At 40.9% G+C, this 18321-nt stretch overlaps 1 protein-coding gene across 6 annotated transcripts in view; it reads right to left on the reverse strand.

Annotated features, from left to right (window-relative positions):
* Nucleotides 1-18321, reverse strand: part of CNOT1 (CCR4-NOT transcription complex subunit 1) — a 113087-nt gene that overhangs the window by 84962 nt on the left and 9804 nt on the right. The window lies entirely within an intron of this gene.

Consider the following 18321-nt stretch of genomic DNA (forward strand, 5'->3'; position numbering starts at 1 on the left):
ACCATGGGCTGAGTCCAAGTAACTATTCTGTATTACAAAAAAAGTGAGGGAGAGGGAAACCACAAATTTTTCTTATGAATTCATCAAGTATTGCTGCTGAAACACAAAAATCTGAAAACAGATGAACTTACATACAACTTCATGCTGTGAAATCAGCTCATAATTTCATTACAATCAGAAAATTCACAAAGATTAAAAGACCCTCTTAAGGGCATTTAAAACCTTTACCTTTAACAATTTCTAAACGAATTAGAAACACTACATTGTTTTGTTCTGTTTCATGTTATACACAGCAAAAGCTGGACCAACCGTATCCCTACACGTGCTCCTCAAAAAAGAATAGGAGAGGCCTGAAAATGTGCCAAGATGTTTTTTGTTCATTCTAAATAACATGTGAGAAGTTAAAGACAAATTGCATTACTATCTATCCATTACATGCAACTAGACTTGCCTGCTATAAATCTTAGAGAAGCTTTCTTCATGTTCTGGTCATAGCTCATTTTCTGTATCAGACCAATAAAATTATCCAAGTTCGAGAACATACTAACAAGAAGACAGGCAAAAAGAGGACTCATCAGACTTTTAACAACGGTATTGTGTACAACATTTCTTGAAATTTAAATTGGCAATACTACAAAAAGTGTTTATTGCGCTATCCTTAAACCTTTAATTCCACTATTAGGAATGTATCCCCGCCCCCCAAAAAAGTATCTCTCCATACCTATGAGTTCTTTTTGCCTCAAGAACTCAAAGGACACATATTTTCAGGTAAGTCTATCTCAGTAAAAAGAAAAAGTGAAGTAAAACAGTAAAAAGTAACTCTTCGGGAGCACCCAGGTGGCTCAGTTAGGTGTCAGACTCGATTTCAGCTCAGGTCATTATCTCCAGGTTGTCTGGCCAGCAACGGGCTCCAACACTCAGCAGAGAGTTGGCTTGACTTCAGATTCTCTCCCTCTGCCCCTCCTTTGGCTCAATGCATTCCCAAATAAATAAATCTTAAAAAAAAAAAAAAAAAAAAAAAGTCTTAGTTGAATCTAAAGAAAGCCCTTGACTATACAGTGAAACTACAAAACTCTGTTGAAATCAAAGATGACACAAACAAATGGATACAAATGTTAATAGATTAGAAGAGCTAATACTCTTAAATGTCCACACCACCCATTCAGCAGGTTAAGCATCTGAAACTTGATTTCCGTTCAGGTCATGATCTCAGAATTGTGAGACAGAGCACCATATCAGACTCAGCAGTAAGCATGGTGCCTGCTTAAGATCCTCTCTCTCTCCCTCCCTCCCACACTAAAAAAAACTAATAAAAATAAAATAATTTTTTTTTTTAATTTAAAAACTGAATGGTTCCTTGGTGGCTCAGTGGTTTAAGCCTCTGCCTTTTGCCCAGGTCATGATCTCAGGGTCTTGGAATCGAGCTCCAAATCTGGCTCTCTGCTCAGCAGGGAGCCTGCTTCCCCCTCTTTCTCTGCCTGCCGCTCTGCCTACTTGTGATAAATAAAATATTTTAAAAATTTTTTGGAAAAAAAAAATGTCCATGTCAAGGGTGCCTAGGTGGCTCAGTGCGCTAAGCATCTGCCTTTCGCTCAGGTCATGATTCTGAGGTCCTGGGGCCAAGCCATGCATCAGGCTCCTTCTCCCTCTAATCTTCTCCCCCCACCTCCACCCTCCTTGGTGTTAATGTGCTCTCTGTGAAATAAATAAAATCTTTTAAAATTTTTAATTAAAAAAAAATAAATAAAATGTCCATGCCACTCAAAGCCATGTAGATTCAACACAAACCCTATGAAAATTCCAATGGCATTTTTCACATAAATAGGAAAAAAATCCTAAATTGGTATGGAACCACAAAAGATCCCCAAAAGCCCAAGCAATCATGAGAAAGAGAACAAAACCAGGGGCTCCTGGGTGGCTCAGACTGTTTAAGCATCTGCCTTCGGCTCAGGTCATGATCCCAAAGTTCTGGGACTGAGCCCTGCATGAGGGTCCCTGGCTCAGCAGAGAGCCTCCTTCTTCTTTTGCAGTTCCCCCTGCCTGTGCTCTCTGGCTCTCACTTGCTCTCTGTCAAATAAATAAATGAAGTCTTCACAATAAAAGAACAAAACTGGAGGCATCACACTTCTTGAACTCCAACTGTACTACAAAGCTACAGCAACTAAAACCATATGGTACCAGCATAAGAACAGACCCACAGACCAAAACAACAGAACAGAAAGCACATACAGTCAAACAGTACTTGGTAAGGGAGACAAAGCAACCAATGGAGAAAGGATAGTCTCTTCAATAAACAGTACTAGGAAAACTGGATAACTATATGCAGAAAAATCAAAGTGGACTTCTATCTTACACTACTCACAAAAATTAACTCAAAATGGATCAAAGACTTAAACATAAGACCTGATACCAAACAAATTCCTAGACAAAAACATACAAAGGAGGGCACCTGGATGGCTCAGTGGATTAAAGCCTCTGCCTTCGGCTCGGGTCATGGTCCCAGGGTCCTGGGATGGAGCCCCACATCCAGCTCTCTGCTCAGCAGGGAGCCTGCTTCACCCTCTCTCTCTGCCTGCCTCTCTGCCTACTTGTGATCTCTGTCAAATAAATTAAAATCTTTAAACAAACAAACAAACACACAAAGGAAACTTTCAGGGCAAGTCTTGGCAATGATTTCATTTTTTAACATGATACCAAAAGCACAGCAAACGAAAAAAATAACAAATGCGACATCAAAATTAAAAGTTTCTTCACAACCAAAGAAAAGACAAAATGGAAAGGCAACCTACAGAATGAGAGAATATCTGCAAAACACGTACCAGGTAAGAGGTTAATGTACTAAATTTATTTAATTCATTTGAGAGACAAAGAGTACAAGAGGAAAGCCAGAGGGAGAGAGAAGCAGACTCCCTGCTGAGCTCAAAGCCAGACATGGGGCTTGATCCCAGGACCTGGAGATCATGACCTGAACCAAAGGCAAACACCCAACCATCTAAGCCACCCAGGCACCTCTATACTAAACTTATTTTAAAAAATTTAAAAAAATTTAAATAAACCCTCCTACAACTCAGTAACAAAAAAATCAAAATCCAATTAAAAAATGGGCAGAGAACCTAAACAGACATTTTCCCAAAGACAACATCAAAGTAGCAAACAGGTATCTGCAAAGGTGTTCATCACTAATCATCAAGGGAAATGCATATCAAAATCAGGATAAAGGGGCACCTGGGTGGCTCAGTGGGTTAAGCCTCTGCCTTTGGCTCAGGTCATGATCTCAGGGTTCTGGGATCAAGCCCTGCATCGGGCCCTCTGCTCAGCAGGGAGCCTGCTTCTTCCCCCCATCTCTACCTAACTACTTGTAATTTGTAATCGCGCTCTCTGTGCCAAATAAATAAATAAAATCTTAAAAAATAAAAATAAAAATAAAATTACCATACATTCCAGCAATCCACTTCTGGGTATAAATCCAAAGGTAATGAAAAGATGTTACTGAAGAGATATATGCACTCTGATGTTTACTGCACCAATATTCTAATAATCAAGATATGAAAACAACCAGGATGCATGGATGGCTCAGTTAGAACGTGTGACTCTTGATCTCAAGGTTGTGAGTTCAAGCCCCACTCTGGGTATAGAAATTACTTAAAAATAAAATGTTTAGGGGTGTCTGCCTTCGGCTCTGGTCATGATTTCAGGGTTCAAGGGCTGAGCCCTGAATCGGGCTTCCTGCTTGGCGGGAAGCCTGCTTCTCCCTCTCTCACCATGTGAGAGATAGATGCCGAGGTACTGGTGTATCTGGTTGTGTTCCCTCTCTCATCGTGTCTCTCCCTGTCAAATCAATAAATAAAATCTTTTAGAAAAAATAAAATCAAATAACATTTAAAAATAAACTCTTTAAAAAAATTTATGGAAACAACCTAAGTGTCTGTCAATAGATGAATGGAAAAAGATAACACACACACACAGAGGAATACTTTTCAGTCCTGGAGGGAAAAAAAAAAATACTGCCATTTGTGACAATATGGAAGGCCTTGAGAACATTATGCTGAGATAAATAAGACTGAATAAGACAGACACTATATAATATCCATTATTATGGGATCTTAAAAACAATTCAGAAACAGAATATTGTGGTTGGTGGGAAGTAAAAGGGGGTGATGGTGGTAGTAGTGGTTATGATGAAGGTGGTCAACAGGTAACTTTCAGTTATAATGATTAAGTCCTAAGGATGTAACATAGGCCATGGTAATTATAGAGTAAATCTTAAAAGTTCTCATCACAAGGGAAAAATAATTTTTTTCCTATGGGAGGTAGTAGATTTGTTGTTCTTTTTAAGCAGGCTCCAAGCCCAGGGTGGAGCCCAGCACAGAGCCCAACACAGGGCCTGAACTCAAGAACCTTGGATCTAAGACCTGAGGTGAGAGCAAGAGCTAGACACTTAACAAACTGCACCTGGATAGTGCTAGATGTTAACTATATTCATCAGAGTGATCACATCACAATATACAGAAATACTGAATCATTCTTTGTTGTATACCTGACACTATTATAATATTCTCTGTAGACTCTATCTCAATCTAAATAAATAAATAATTTAAAAACCAAACTCAAGGGGTACCTGGGTGACTCAGTTGTTAAGCATCTGCCTTCAGCCCAGGTCATGATCTCAGCGTCCTAGGATCAAGCTCTGTATCAGGCTCCCTCCTCAGTGGGAGCTTGCTTCTCCCTCTCCAGCAACCCTGTTCTTGTGTTCCCTCTCTCTCTCTCTGTCATAAATAAAATCTTAAAAAAAAAAAAAAAAAACCAGAGTGAAGTAGTTATCAGGGGGTGGAGAAATGAGTGTTTAAGGGTAAAAATTTGCAATAAATAAGTCCTAGAGCTCTAATACACAATACAGTGATTATACACAACAAAACAGGGGTGCCTGGGTAGCTCAGTCAGTTAAGTGTCTGATTCTCAGTTTTGGTTCAGGTCATGATCTCATGGGTGTGGGATCAGGCCCCAAGTCAGGTTCTACACTCAGCAGGGAGTCTGCTTGAGGTTTTCCGTCCTCTCCCTCTGCCCCTCGCCCCACTCACACGCCGCATGCTCTTTCTCTCTCCCTCTCTCAAATAAACAAATCTTTAAATTAAAAAAGTTGATTCATGGGGTACCTGGGTGGCTCAGTTGGTTAAGCGACTGCCTTCAGCTCAGGTCATGATCCCAGAGTCCTGGGATCAAGTCCCACATCAGGATCCCAGCTCTGTGGGGAGACTGCTTCTCCCTCTGACTTTCTCCCCTCTCATGCTGTGTCTCTCTCTCAAATAAATAAATAAATCTTAAAAATTTTTTTAAAAAAGTTGATTCAGGCAAGAATTACCTTAAAAACCTCAGGTAAAAGGTTGCTGGCACAGCTGCATACTACTACCCAACAAATTACCTACTAATTGCAAAAGAAAAAAAAATGTGCCTTTATAATACAGCTATGGCAGTCACTACCTTAACTAAAAAAGTACTTTATTACTAATGGTAAATCTGCCCAACATATGTGTCTACTGATGTGTTACAATATGAAGTTATCACCTTGACACATAAACATAAACCACATTAATATATGGCTAATACCTCTGTATCTATCAATTCCCAGGAAATAAAAGGTTAAAGGGAAAGGTTTAAACTACACAGGAGATCTTATCAGATAAATGCAAGTACTGGTTCATTCTACCAGGCCACTGGCCTGCTCTTTTCTTTTTTTTTCTTTTTCTTTTTTTTGGCCTGTACTTTTCAGAAGGTCAGTAGAGAGAGAAAAAATGGGGTCTATTCTGATTATGAAACTACAATACAAAAGCAAAATGTGAACCTTAATGAAATCATGACTCAAAAAAGTTATTAAAAACAGGGTAGCACAGTCGGCTGAGTGTCAAACTCTTGGATTTGCCTTGGGTTGTGACCTCTGTGCAGAGTCTGTTTGGGACTCTCCTGCCTTCAAATAAATAAATAAATCTTAAAAGTTGTAAAAGTTATTCTTTAGGCAACTGGAGTTTTTATAAGAGTATTTAATATTCTTAGCTGTAGTGTGTCTATGCAAGAATGTCTTTTTTTTTTTTTTTTAAAGGATGCCTCAGGCACCTGGTCGGCTCAGTTGGCTAAGCGGCTGCCTTCAGCTTAGGTCATGATTTCAGGGTCCTGGGATAGAGCCCACATCCAGCATCCTGCTCAGCAGTGAGTCTGCTTCTCTCACTCTCCTTCTGTGCTCTTCCTCTCTCAAATAAATAAATAAAATCTTAAAAAAAAAAAAAAAGAGGGGACACCTGGGTGGCTCAGTGGCTTAAGCCTCTGCCTTCAGCTCAGGTCATGATCCCAGAGTTCTAGGATCGAGCCCCATCAAGGTCTCTGCTTGGCGGGGAGCCTGCTTCCCCCACGCTCTCTGCCTGCCCCTCTGCCTACTTGTGATCTCTCTGTCAAATAAATAAATAAATCTTAAAAAAAAAAGAAAAAGGATGTCTTAATTTTCAGGAGATATATGCAAGTGTATGTATCTTCAAACCAGTAAAAATACATAAATAGGGATGGGCAAAATGGTGAGGGGGAGCAGGAGGTTCAGAGTTCCAGAATGAGTAATGAAGGAATGAAAGGTAAACCATATAGAATATAATCAATAGTACAGTAATAATGTTGTATGTTGACAGACGGTAGCAACACTTGTGATAAGCGTAACATGGAACTGTCACATCACTATGTTGTACACCTGAAATTAACACTGTCCAATATACTTCAATAAAAAATACACGAATATCAGGGATGCCTTGGTGGCTCAGTCGGTTAAGCCACTGCATTCAGCTCAGGTCATGATCCCAGGGTCCTGGGATCGAGTCCTGTATCCGACTCCTTGCTCAGCAGGGAGCCTGTTTCCTCTCTCCCCCTGCTTGTGCGTGTGCTCTCTGACAAATAAATAAATAAAATCTTTTTAAAAAAGAGAGAGAGAAATATACGAATAACAGAAAAAGTTATTATGGTAAGATGTTAATTGTTGAATCTAGGAAGCAAGTATGTTGCTCTACACTGTACTATTTTCATCCTTCTGCACATGTGAAATTTTTCTTAATAAAACTAGGGATAGGACACCTGGCCTGGGTGGCTCAGTCAGTTGAGTGGCTGCCTTTAGCTCAGGTCATGATCGGGCTCCCTGCTCAGTGGGGAGCCTACCTCTCCCTCTTCTTCTGCCTGCCACTCTGCCTACTTGTACTCTCCCTCTGTCAAATAAATAAATAAAATCTTAAAAATAAAAAAAAAAAACTAGGGATGAGGGACATGTATTACTTTTATAACTTAAAACAAAGATTACAAGCATGTAATGTGATTTCCAAAAACTGACTTTCTTTAAAGAATTTATTTTAGAGAGAGGGAGAGCACAGAGGGAGGGACAAAGAAAGAATCTCAAGCAGAATCCCTGCACCACACTCAGGGCTCAATCCCACAACCATGAATCATGGCCTGAGCTGAAAACAGGTACCAGAAGCTCAACCAGACTGAGCCACTCAGGTGTCCCCCAAAAGCTGACTTTATTTTTTTTTTAAGATTTTTAAAAGCTGACTTTATACTCAACAGTATTTTAGCTTTTATGGCTATAAAGTAGTTTTTATAAAATGAAGTTTAAGTAGTAGCAATTTTTTTAAATCCAAAATTTAAACCCACAGGACAAGCAACTACACATAACAAAAGGCTAGATCAAAAGTGACTGAACCTCTATACCGCCCCCTCCCATTTGTAAAAATAAGGCCTCATCTAAAGCAGAGCTTTCCCAAAATGGTAGATCTTTAAGGGCTGAGAGGTAACAATCTTCTACGGCCTCAAGACAGTCTCCTAGATTGCTCTGGAGAGCAGCTCAAACCAGTCTACCCTTTGATAACATCAGCTGGTTAACAGAAGGAAGTATTCAGGACAAGCAAAGTGGATGAGATAGATGATGCTCTATCATCTAACATCTGCTATAAGAGTTTGCTGAAAAGCAAGTAGCTGTCAATCTCCCACAGAACTGTTGGAGAAGTTTACATATGCCACAGAGTACAGCCAGGCCAGCCAAGATGTGACTAACTGGTCCAGCATGATGATATGGAAAGGCTGAGTAGCAGGTTCTTGAGAGAAGGAACTAAAACTCCTATTATTTCTTGTCTTCTCTGTTTTGGTGACATGTGAGACAGCTGTAATGTCTTATAATGTGCAATGTACACAAATTCTCATATTAAATGTTTATCATTACTTTTACCTAATTATTTTTACTGCTGGGCTCAAATACATTCAAAAATGTTTAAAAATCAATTATCATATTTTGTCCAAAAAGAAGATAAAGAGCCATCACCTTTAAGTATTTCAATGTTGGGTTGCCTGGGTAGCACAGTGTACTGAGCGTCCAGCTCTTGGTTTTGGCTCAGGTCATGACCTCAAGGGTCCTGGGATTGAGCCCTGTGTTGCCTCCACACTCAGCAGAGAGTCTACTTGAAGATTTTCTCCCTCTGCCTCTTCCAGCTGCTAACACATATGGGGGTGCTCTCTCAAATAAGTAAAATCCTTAAAAAAAAAAAAAAAAAACTCTCCCTCTGCCCCTTCCCCAGCTTGTATTCTATCTCTCAAATAAACATTAAATATTCCAATTTTAAGTCTTTGAATGGATCTAAAGATATCTTAAATATACCACATTTATGCAAATGAAATTTCTCTGACAACTGTCAATAATCTGGAGATCATTAAAATGTATGTAGACTTTTCAAACCATAAAACCGACATAAACCTGACTGCAGAAACAAGTTCAATTTCATTAAACTATGAAAATATTTTTAATTAGAAAAATTTACTATTACACCATTCCTTATTTCATAAGGATTGTATAAAATTTCCCAAATGATCTCCTTCCATTTCATTCCAGGACACTCTATAAAAAACCTTCATTTGCTAACAATGGCACTCCTATTAATTCAAATGCTTGAGCCTAACTCCATTCCATATGAATACCTTAGATGCTACAGAAAAAAGTAAACACTATCTCAAGGGGCTTAAGAGAATAAATACAGATTTTATTGTTCTGCTATGCAACGAAGGCAACTGTGTTTAAGAACTGGGAGATGGGTGGGTGCCTGGGTGGCTCGATTTTTATCTCAGGGTTTTGAGTTCGAGGCCCATGCTGGGTTTAGGAATTACTTAAATAAATTTAAAAGAAAAAAAGATCTGGGAGATGGGACAGAGACCTATTTAAAATGCTGACTCCTGGGGCATCTGGGTGGCTCAGTGGTTTAAAGCCTCTCTCTGCCTTTGGCTCAGCCCTGCACTGGGCTCTCTGCTCAGCCAGGAGCCTGCTTCCTCCTCTCTCTGCCTGCCTCTCTGCCTACGTGTAATCTCTGTCAAATAAATACATACATACATACATACATACATAAAATGCTGACTCCTAAGCACCACCCTACACCAACAGAATCAAAATCCTTGAGGAAAGAATATTTTTTTTAAAGATTTTTTTTAAAGATTTTTTTTTTTAAGATTTTATTTATTTTTTTGAGAGAGAGGCAGTGAGAGACAGCATGAGCTAGGAGAAGGTCAGAGGGAGAAGCAGACTCCCTGTGGAGCTGGAAGCCCAATGCCGGACTCGAACCCGGGACTCTGGGATCATGACCTGAGCCGAAAGCAGTCATCCAACCAACTGAGCCACCCAGGCGTCCCCAGAACACTGTATTTTAAGCATACTTTGCAGGTTACTCTTACTCATTTTAAAGGTTGAGAACCACTAACCTTACTAATAGCTGTGGAAAATATGTTTGTTTGTTTTAAAGATTTTATTTATTTATTTGACAGACAGAGATCACAAGTAGGCAGAGAGAGAGAGGAGGAAGCAGGCTCCCTGCCAAGCAGAGAGCCTGATGAGGGGCTTGATCCCAGGATCCTGAGACCATGACCTGAGCTGAAAGCAGAGGCTTTTTAACCCACTGAGCCACCCAGGCACCCCGAAAATGTTTTTTTAAAAGTATACCAAACCAGGGCACCTAGATGGCTCAGTTAGTTGAGTGTCTAACTTCAGCTCAGGTCATGATCTCAGGGTCCTGGGAGTGGGCCCCACATCAGGCTCCACACAGGGCAGGGGGAGTCTGCTTCTCCCTCTGCTCCTTTCCCCCTCTGGCTCTGCTTAACCACTCAGGTCATGATCTCGGGATCCTGGGATCAAGCCCCACATCGGGCTCTCTGCTCAGTGGGGAGCATGCTTCCCCCTCTCTCTGCCTGCCTCTCTGCCTACTTGAGATCTCTCGCTCTGTCAAATAAATAAATATTAAAAAAAAAAAAAAAAGTGTATCAAACTGGGTGCCTGGGTGGCTCAGTAGGTTAAGAAACTGCCTTCAGCTCAGGTCATGATCCTGGAGTCCCGGGACGGAGTTCCACATCCAGCTCCCTGCTCTGCCAGGAGCCTGCTTCTCCCTCTGACCCTCCTGCCTCTCGTGTTCTCTCAGAAGAAGAAGAAGGAGAAGGAGAAGGAGGAGGAGGAGGAGAAGGAGGAGGAGAAGGAGGAGAAGGAGGAGGAAAAGGAGGAGGAGAAGGAGAAGGAGAAGGAGAAGGAGAAGAAGAAGAAGAGGAAGAGGAAGAAGAGGAAGAAGAAGAAGAAGAGGAAGAAGAAGAGGAAGAGGAAGAAGAAGAGGAAGAAGAAGAGGAGTATCAAACCTTAATGCAATCTCTACTAAGATGACAAGGAAAGCCCTTCACATTTGTTCCTTTTTCTCTCCTTAACTTCCAGTTGGGCCAAAGATACCTTTGTAAAGGCAATTTGATCTCCCATTGCACTTACCCAGCAATCCTGGCATTATCACATAACTTGCTCTAGGTTTAAATATCAACAGGTACTTCAAGAAGCTAAATAGGCAAGACCCAACACTACCAGTTTATTAAAACTCCAACACCCAGGGACACCTGGGTGGCTCAGTCAGTTAAGCATACGACTCTTGATTTCAGATGTAGATGTATTTCCATAATTGGAGAAAATGAGAAGAAATCGCTCAGCTAGACTACTTCTAAATTGGAATGGTACTTTCCAGAGTTGAGAATTTTCAAGGTCAAATTGTAGCATAATGAGACTTAAGTATTTGCTCACCTTTTTTTTTTTTTTTAAGATTTTATTTCTTTATTTGATAGAGCACACAAGCAGGCAAGAGTGGCAGGAGGCTCTCCACTGAGCAGGGAGCCTGATTCAGGGCTTGATCCCAGAACTCTGGGATAATGACCTGAGCCAAAGGCAGACACTTAACCAACTGAGCCACCCAGGTGCCCCTGTTCACCATTTTTTTTTTTAATTTATTTTTAAGGGACCTCTACACCCACCATGGGACATGAACTTAAAACCCCAAGATCAAAAGTTGCATACTCTACCAACTGTGCCAGCCTTATGCCCCTCCATATCTGTACCTATATATATCTCTATCTCTATGCTTATTTTTAGAAAGAGATCTTCCAAGCAAATGGGAGGTGGGGGGGGGGGTACCCACAAAGGGAGAGGGAGAGAGAATCTTAAGCAGGCTCCACACCCAGAATGAACCCAACTATCTCACAACCCTGAGATCATGACCTGAGTCAAAATCAAGAGGCAGCCACTAAACTGACTGAGCCACCCAGACATCCCTAAAGACAGTATTTAAGAGAACATTAAAGAACTGGACAGCAGAGGTAAGATGATTTAAAAAAACAAAAAACAAAAACAAAACCCCCTGTGTTGCACCTCCAAAATCACTGCCTAAATAATTGTTTTAATACCAATTCCTACCAATTTTAGGAATTTAATACCAATTCCTAAAATAAACAAACCCTGGTATCTCCAACCTTACATAAAAGATGAGTAAAAGGAGTTTTAGAACCCTAAAGCCCCAATTCTGCACTGAATACTCAGCAGTCATCTTTATATTCATTCCCTTTTCCTCCATGAAACAAACAACTATTTAACATCATAGCATCTGAAAATGACCTAAATATCTATCAAAAGGGCAATGGTTAAGTAAATCATAAAAAGGAATATTATGTAATAACTTAAAAAAGGAGTTAGAAAGAATGGAAATTATCTATTGGGAGGAAAGCAAGTTACAGAACAGCATTCTGCATATGTATATGTCCTTATATGCAGAGCATCTAAAATGATACAAAAATAACTATCTGAAAGGATAGATGAAAGGAGCTAGGAAGGAAACTGCAATTTTTTTCCCCTACTGAAATAGAAAAGTAATTTAAGTAAAATATCAGGTCAACAAAGTTTTGCGTATTCCAAGATTATACAAAATCCCTTCCCATGGAGACCATCCACCTCATTCAATGAGCAGAAAACAGTTAACACAGAATGCCTGAGACTGCTATCCTTAGACTTAACAAGTTGGCCTTTGGCTGCTGTCATAACTTGAATGGGGAAAAACTAATCCCCACTCCCAGAACTAATTAAGAGTGGCTCCCTGTGCCTAAACTCTACCCAAAAATGTGATTTATGCTGAACACCTGGCCTTCCTTCAGAGAACCTCGAATTTTAGTATGTCGTAGCCAAAAGGTGCTCACATGACAAGTCCCCAGTAACAATCCTAGGCATTGATTCTCTAACACGCTTCCCCTGCTGGGCAACATTTCACACACATGTGTTGTCACAATTCCTTGCTGGAGGAATTAAGTATGCCCCATATGACTCCACTGGGAAAGGCACTGGGAGAGGTTCAGCTTGAAAGCATGAGTCTAGTTTCCTCAGACTTCACCTTACAGGACTTTTCCCTTTTATTTTGCTCTGTATCCTTTTGCTGTAATAAATCACAGCCTTAAGTACAACCCCCACACACTAACCCTGCCACCGGCCAAAATGAAATGTCTTCTGGAGTTAAATGACACCAAATTTGTGGCTTTCCTTTCTCATATGTATAGAACCCATTTCAGACTTCTGGATTCTGTCATAAAGATGATCCTGGGGGGCACCTGGGTGACTCAGTCAGTTGAGTGTTTGCCTTTGGCTCAGGTCATAATCCCAGGGTTCTGGGATGGAGTCCCACATCAGGCTGCCTGCTCAGCGGGGAATCTACTTCTCCCTCTAACCCCTCCCCCCAGCTTGTGAACTCTCTCAAATAAATAAATATCTTAAAAAAAAAAAAAAAAAGACAATCCTAGAAGCTACAGGGAATATATTTTAGGGAATAAGGGAATAGGAGACACTAGCTACATGTTCACCCAATCTCTTCCCTCTACCTGGCTAAATTGCTAGATTACATTTCTCAGCCTCTCTTGCATAGGTGTGGCCAAGAAACCCCGAGTTCTAGCCAACGAAATGCAAGCCAAAAAATGATACCAGCCACTTCCAGACCTTGTCCATAAAACCTACTCTGGACCCTCCCTCTAGAGAAAAGCAGTGCCTAAGATGGAAGGAGCCTGGGTTCCTGAATTACCACAAGAAAGGTAACCTAATGAACATTCTCAACGAAAGTTATCTGAATAGAAATATCTACTCTGTTAAACCACTGATATTTTGGGGTTGTTTGATATAACAGTAACCCACTTTGCCTACTAACAAAGGACAGGATCAGGTAAAAAAAAATTTAGAAGCTAGACACCTGGGTGGCTTAGCCAGTTAAGCCTCCGACTCTTGATTTCAGCTCATGTCATGATCTCAGAGTCCTGAGATCAAGCTCCATGCTGGGCTTCCCCGCTGAGCATGGAACCTGCTTAAGATTCTCTCTTCCTCTGCCTTTGCCCCAACCCCTGCTCGGGCTCTCTTTCAAATAAATAAAATATTTAAAAATATACATATTAGAAGGGAAGAGAAGTGAATGCATTCAGCAAAGAACTGCAAGGATTCTGAAACAATAAGCAAAAAAGGTGAACCAAAAGAAAAGTCAAAAACATTTCCACTAAGCATCTGGGTTCCACTTACTTCTGACATAAAACTGAGAAGAGAAAGTTTACATGGCAAGAAAGAAAATGAGGAATTCTATTTCGGACATATCTGGAGTGACACATACAAATGAAACCCACCAGTTGGTTGAGAATTTCAGCCTGCAGCACAGCAAGGGTGAGCTGCAAATAAAAGATTTGGGAGTTATCAACATTTAAAAGAGACATCTGAGGGACGCCTGGGTGGCTCAGTTGGTTAAGCAGCTGCCTTCAGCTCAGGTCATGATCCCAGCGTCCTGGGATAGAGTCCCACATCGGGCTCCTTGCTCCGCAGGGAGCCTGCTTCTCCCTCTGACTCTGCCTGCCATTCTGTCTGCCTGTGCTTGCTCTCGCTCACTCTCGCTTGCTCTCTGACAAATAAATAAATAAAATCCTTAAAAAAAAAAAAAAAAGAGAGAGAGAGAGACATCTGAGCCTGCACAGCTCAGATGGTTGGGTGTCTGCCTTCGGCTCAGGTCATGATCTCTAGTCCTGGGATCCAGCCCCATGTCAGGCTCTCAGCTCAGTCGGGAGTCTGCTTCTTTCTCTCTCTCTGCCTCTCCCCCTGCTTGTGCTCTCCTCTCGGTCTCTGTCTCTCTCCCAAATAAGTAAAAAAATAAAATAAAAAAGAAACAGCAAAGGAGAAGTATAGAAAGAAAATAAGGGTTTTAGAATCCTAAAAAAGCTTAGCATTTTAAAGGTGGCTGGAAAAGAGGAAGGAACTCGGGATGCCTGAGTGGCTCAGTCAGTTAAGTGTCTGCCTTTGGCTCAAGTGATGATTTCAGGGTCCTGGGATTGAGTATTGCAACAGGCTCCCTGGAACCTGCTTCTCCCCTCTGCCTCTGCCTGTCTCTCATGAATAAAAAACTAAATAAAATTTTTTTAAAAAAGAAAAGAAAAAAGATAAACTCAAGAAGGGAAATGCAGAGTAGCTAGACAGGCAGAAGAAACTTGGACTGCATATTATCAGAAGCCAAGCAGAGTCCTCCTCGACTTTGCGGCAATAAGTAAAACCTATGAACAGATAACATTCCCTAAAAAGAGTTCCAAGGACGAATCTTTGACAAATGTCCACTGTGGCAGGCAGCCTCTAAAATAACCCCAACAATCCCTGCATAAGGATAGATAAGGTCTATCCTTATGTAATCCCCTCCCCTTACAAGTGGGATGGACCTTACTTAAGAGTGGTTTCAAAAGAAGAAAACAGTCCTTTCAAAGATTCAACTACAAAAAGACTGACTTCTACCTTGTTTAACTCTCTGAGCCTGTGCTCCAAGAAAAGCAAGTTGCCATCCTGTGAGTAACCCTATGGAGAAGGCACATGTGACAAGCAACAGATGTCTGCCAACCAACAGTCAGCAAGGATTTGAAGCCTGCCAACTGCCAGGTGAGTGAGTTTATAAGAACTCTCCACCCTTCAGCCTTGGGCTGACTACTGCCTGTGGATACCTGCACTGCAACTTTGTGAAAGACACTGAGTCAAAAGCAATCAGCCAACTGTGTCTGTGAAATAAAGAACAAGTTTTAAATGGCTGAATTTGGGGGTACTTTGCTATGCCACAACCAATAACTAATACATCCATACGCTATGAAAACCATGGGGGAGAGATTTTACAAAGGTATAGTTGTCAGAGGCACCTGAGTGGCTCAGTTAGTTACACATCTGACTCTTGATTTTACCTCAGGTCATGATCTCAAGTCCTGTGATGAGCTTTCCACTAAGCAGAGAGTTGTTTTTTTTTTTTTAACTTTATTTTAAAATTTTGTTTACATTTTCACTTTTGTTTTCTTAACAAGTCTACTGTTTAATCTCTCAGGATAAAAAAAATTATTAAGATTCTAAAGAATTAAACAACAAAGGATGTCAAGGTGAATAAGCAGGGAGTCTTTTTGAGATTCTCTCTCACCCTTTCCTGCAGCCTCTCCCCGCTCAACCTGCATGCACATGTTTGCTCTCTCTCAAAAATAAAAATATTTTTTTTTAAAGATTTATTTATTTGACAGACAGAGATCACAAGTAGGCAGAGAGGCAGGCAGAGAGAGAGAGAGAGAGAGAGAGGGAAGAAGGCTTCCTGCGGAGCAGGGAGCCCGATGCGGGGCTCGATCCCAGGACCCTGAGATCATGACCCAAGCCGAAGGCAGCAGCCCAAACCACTGAGCCACCCAGGCGCCCCCAAAAATAAAAATATTTTTAAAAATAAACGTATAGGGGGACCTGGGTGGCTCAATTGTTAAGCATCTGCCTTCAGCTCAGGTCATGATCCCAGGGTCCTAGGATGGAGGTCCGCGTCAGGCTCTCTGCTCAGCGAGAAGCCTGCTTCTCCCTCTCCCACTCCCCCTTCTTGTGTTCCCTCTCTCGTTGTGTCTCTCTGTCAAATAAATAAATAAAATCTTTAAAAATAAATAAATAAAGGTATAGTTGGCAATGTACAAAAAGTATATGGGAATTATAAATTACTGGAATTAGCAACTAAGTGATCATTAATAACTTTTAAGAGAGGGAAGTTAGTGGTTACCAGGAGTCAGGCTAAGAATCCTCCGTAAGTGGACAATGCATGAGGTAATAAGACCAGGCCTAGCTCAAGCCCTAGCCCCTCCAAAATCTCCCCCAACCACTTCAGATCATCTACAGGATAATCTACTAATCTATCTCTCTTCCTCTTTAGTATCTATGATGCACTATAAAATTTAATCACACTCTCACTATTGTTTCCTGCGTATTATCCCTTACATTGGCTCCCAGAGACATACATGCCTTGGGTTTATTCCACAGCTCTTCCTCACCATCACTGCCAACCGGCTTTGAGAGCACTGAAAACATTCCAGAACCCTGATAAATCCATTACTGTATCAATTTCTAGTTCCCTAAAATACAATTTGACTAGATATAACAGCAAGCAAAATGTAGCCAAAGTTTGGGAAACTTCTTTCATCTTCATCACCCATGAAATAGAGATAATTTTCCATAATCTCATTTCAGGTTAGTCTTTGTCTTGTTTTTGTTTTAAGTAGGCTCTGTGCCCGTGCCCATGCCCATTCCCATACCCAGCATGGAGCCCAACACAGAGCTTGAGCTCACAACCTGGAGAGATCAAGACCTGAGCGGAGATCAAGAACCAGATGCTTAACCAACTGGGCCACCCAGGCGCCCCAAGATTAATTAGTCTTTAACTACAGAAGCATCTCTACTTATGTGTCATTAAGAAAGTTTACTTGGTAATACTTTTCTAACATGAAACATTGGGGTGCCCAAATATGGGTGGGCATATTATGTGACTGCCTTCAGCTCAGGTCTTGATGGTCCTGGGATTGAGCCCCGCGTCAGGCTCCTTGTTCAGCAGGGAGCCTGCTTCTCCCTCTCCCTGCTACTCCACTTGCTTGTGCTCTCTGTCAAATAAATAAATAAAAATTTAAAAAAAAAAGATTATGATACATCCAATTTCAGAGTCATTAAAATGTTGACAATGTTTTAGAATCAGTGAAATACACTATTCCTCCTCTTCATGCAGTTTTCTCATTTGGGACACTGCAAAATTCAATTTTAAGAAATTTGTAATTTACACCAAAAATAATTGACTCTAAAGTAAATAAAAGAACGATGAAAAGAAATCTTCCTCAAGAGGTTATTTACTGGAATAAACTAGAAGGCAATGTAATCTCCAAAAGCATTCCGAAATTTGTAGGAGTAGGAGAGACACTGGCACTTAATGAGAATTAGAGATGAAATAACCAAAGATGGACACCGCCACAAAGAACTATCCTGCCCAAACACCAATAGTGCCCTTGCTAAGAAAATGGCTTTGCATCGATTTTCTGTAGGGTAAGCCCCAGATGTGAGCACCTCAAGTCTGGCTCTCCACAAAGTTAACACAAAGCCAAGCACAACTTAAATTCATCAGACAATAAGAAATTATACGACTTATATTAAGTGGCTACCACAACTTATCACAGAAAACAGTTTATGAAACTTTATTATACGTTATTAACCCAGTCAAATATTTATTGAGTACTTACATGTGTCAGGTATTTGAAACATATGGGTGAACAGACATTCATAAATTACTGCATTTCCACTGGAGGTGAGAAATAATAATCTTAAGAAATAATGAAAGGGGGGAACCTGGCTGGCTCAGTCAGTATAGCATGTCTCTTGATCTCAGGATTGTGAATTCGACCCCGAAATGGGAGGAGAAATTACTTTAAAAAATGAAAAGAGCCGCCTAGGTGGCTTAATTGGTTGAGCATCTGCCTTAGGCTTGGGTTGTGGTCCCAGGGTCCTGGGATCAGCCCCGAATCAGGCTCCCTGCTCAGAGGGGAGTACACTTCTCCCTCTCCCTCTGCTGATCCCCCTACTTCTGCTCTCTCTCTCAAATAAGTAAAATCTTTTTAAAAAATGAAATATTAAAAAGTACATATGAGGGGCAC

The sequence above is a fragment of the Mustela nigripes genome, chromosome 17, assembly GCF_022355385.1.
Source record: "Mustela nigripes isolate SB6536 chromosome 17, MUSNIG.SB6536, whole genome shotgun sequence".
Lineage (NCBI taxonomy): Eukaryota > Metazoa > Chordata > Mammalia > Carnivora > Mustelidae > Mustela > Mustela nigripes.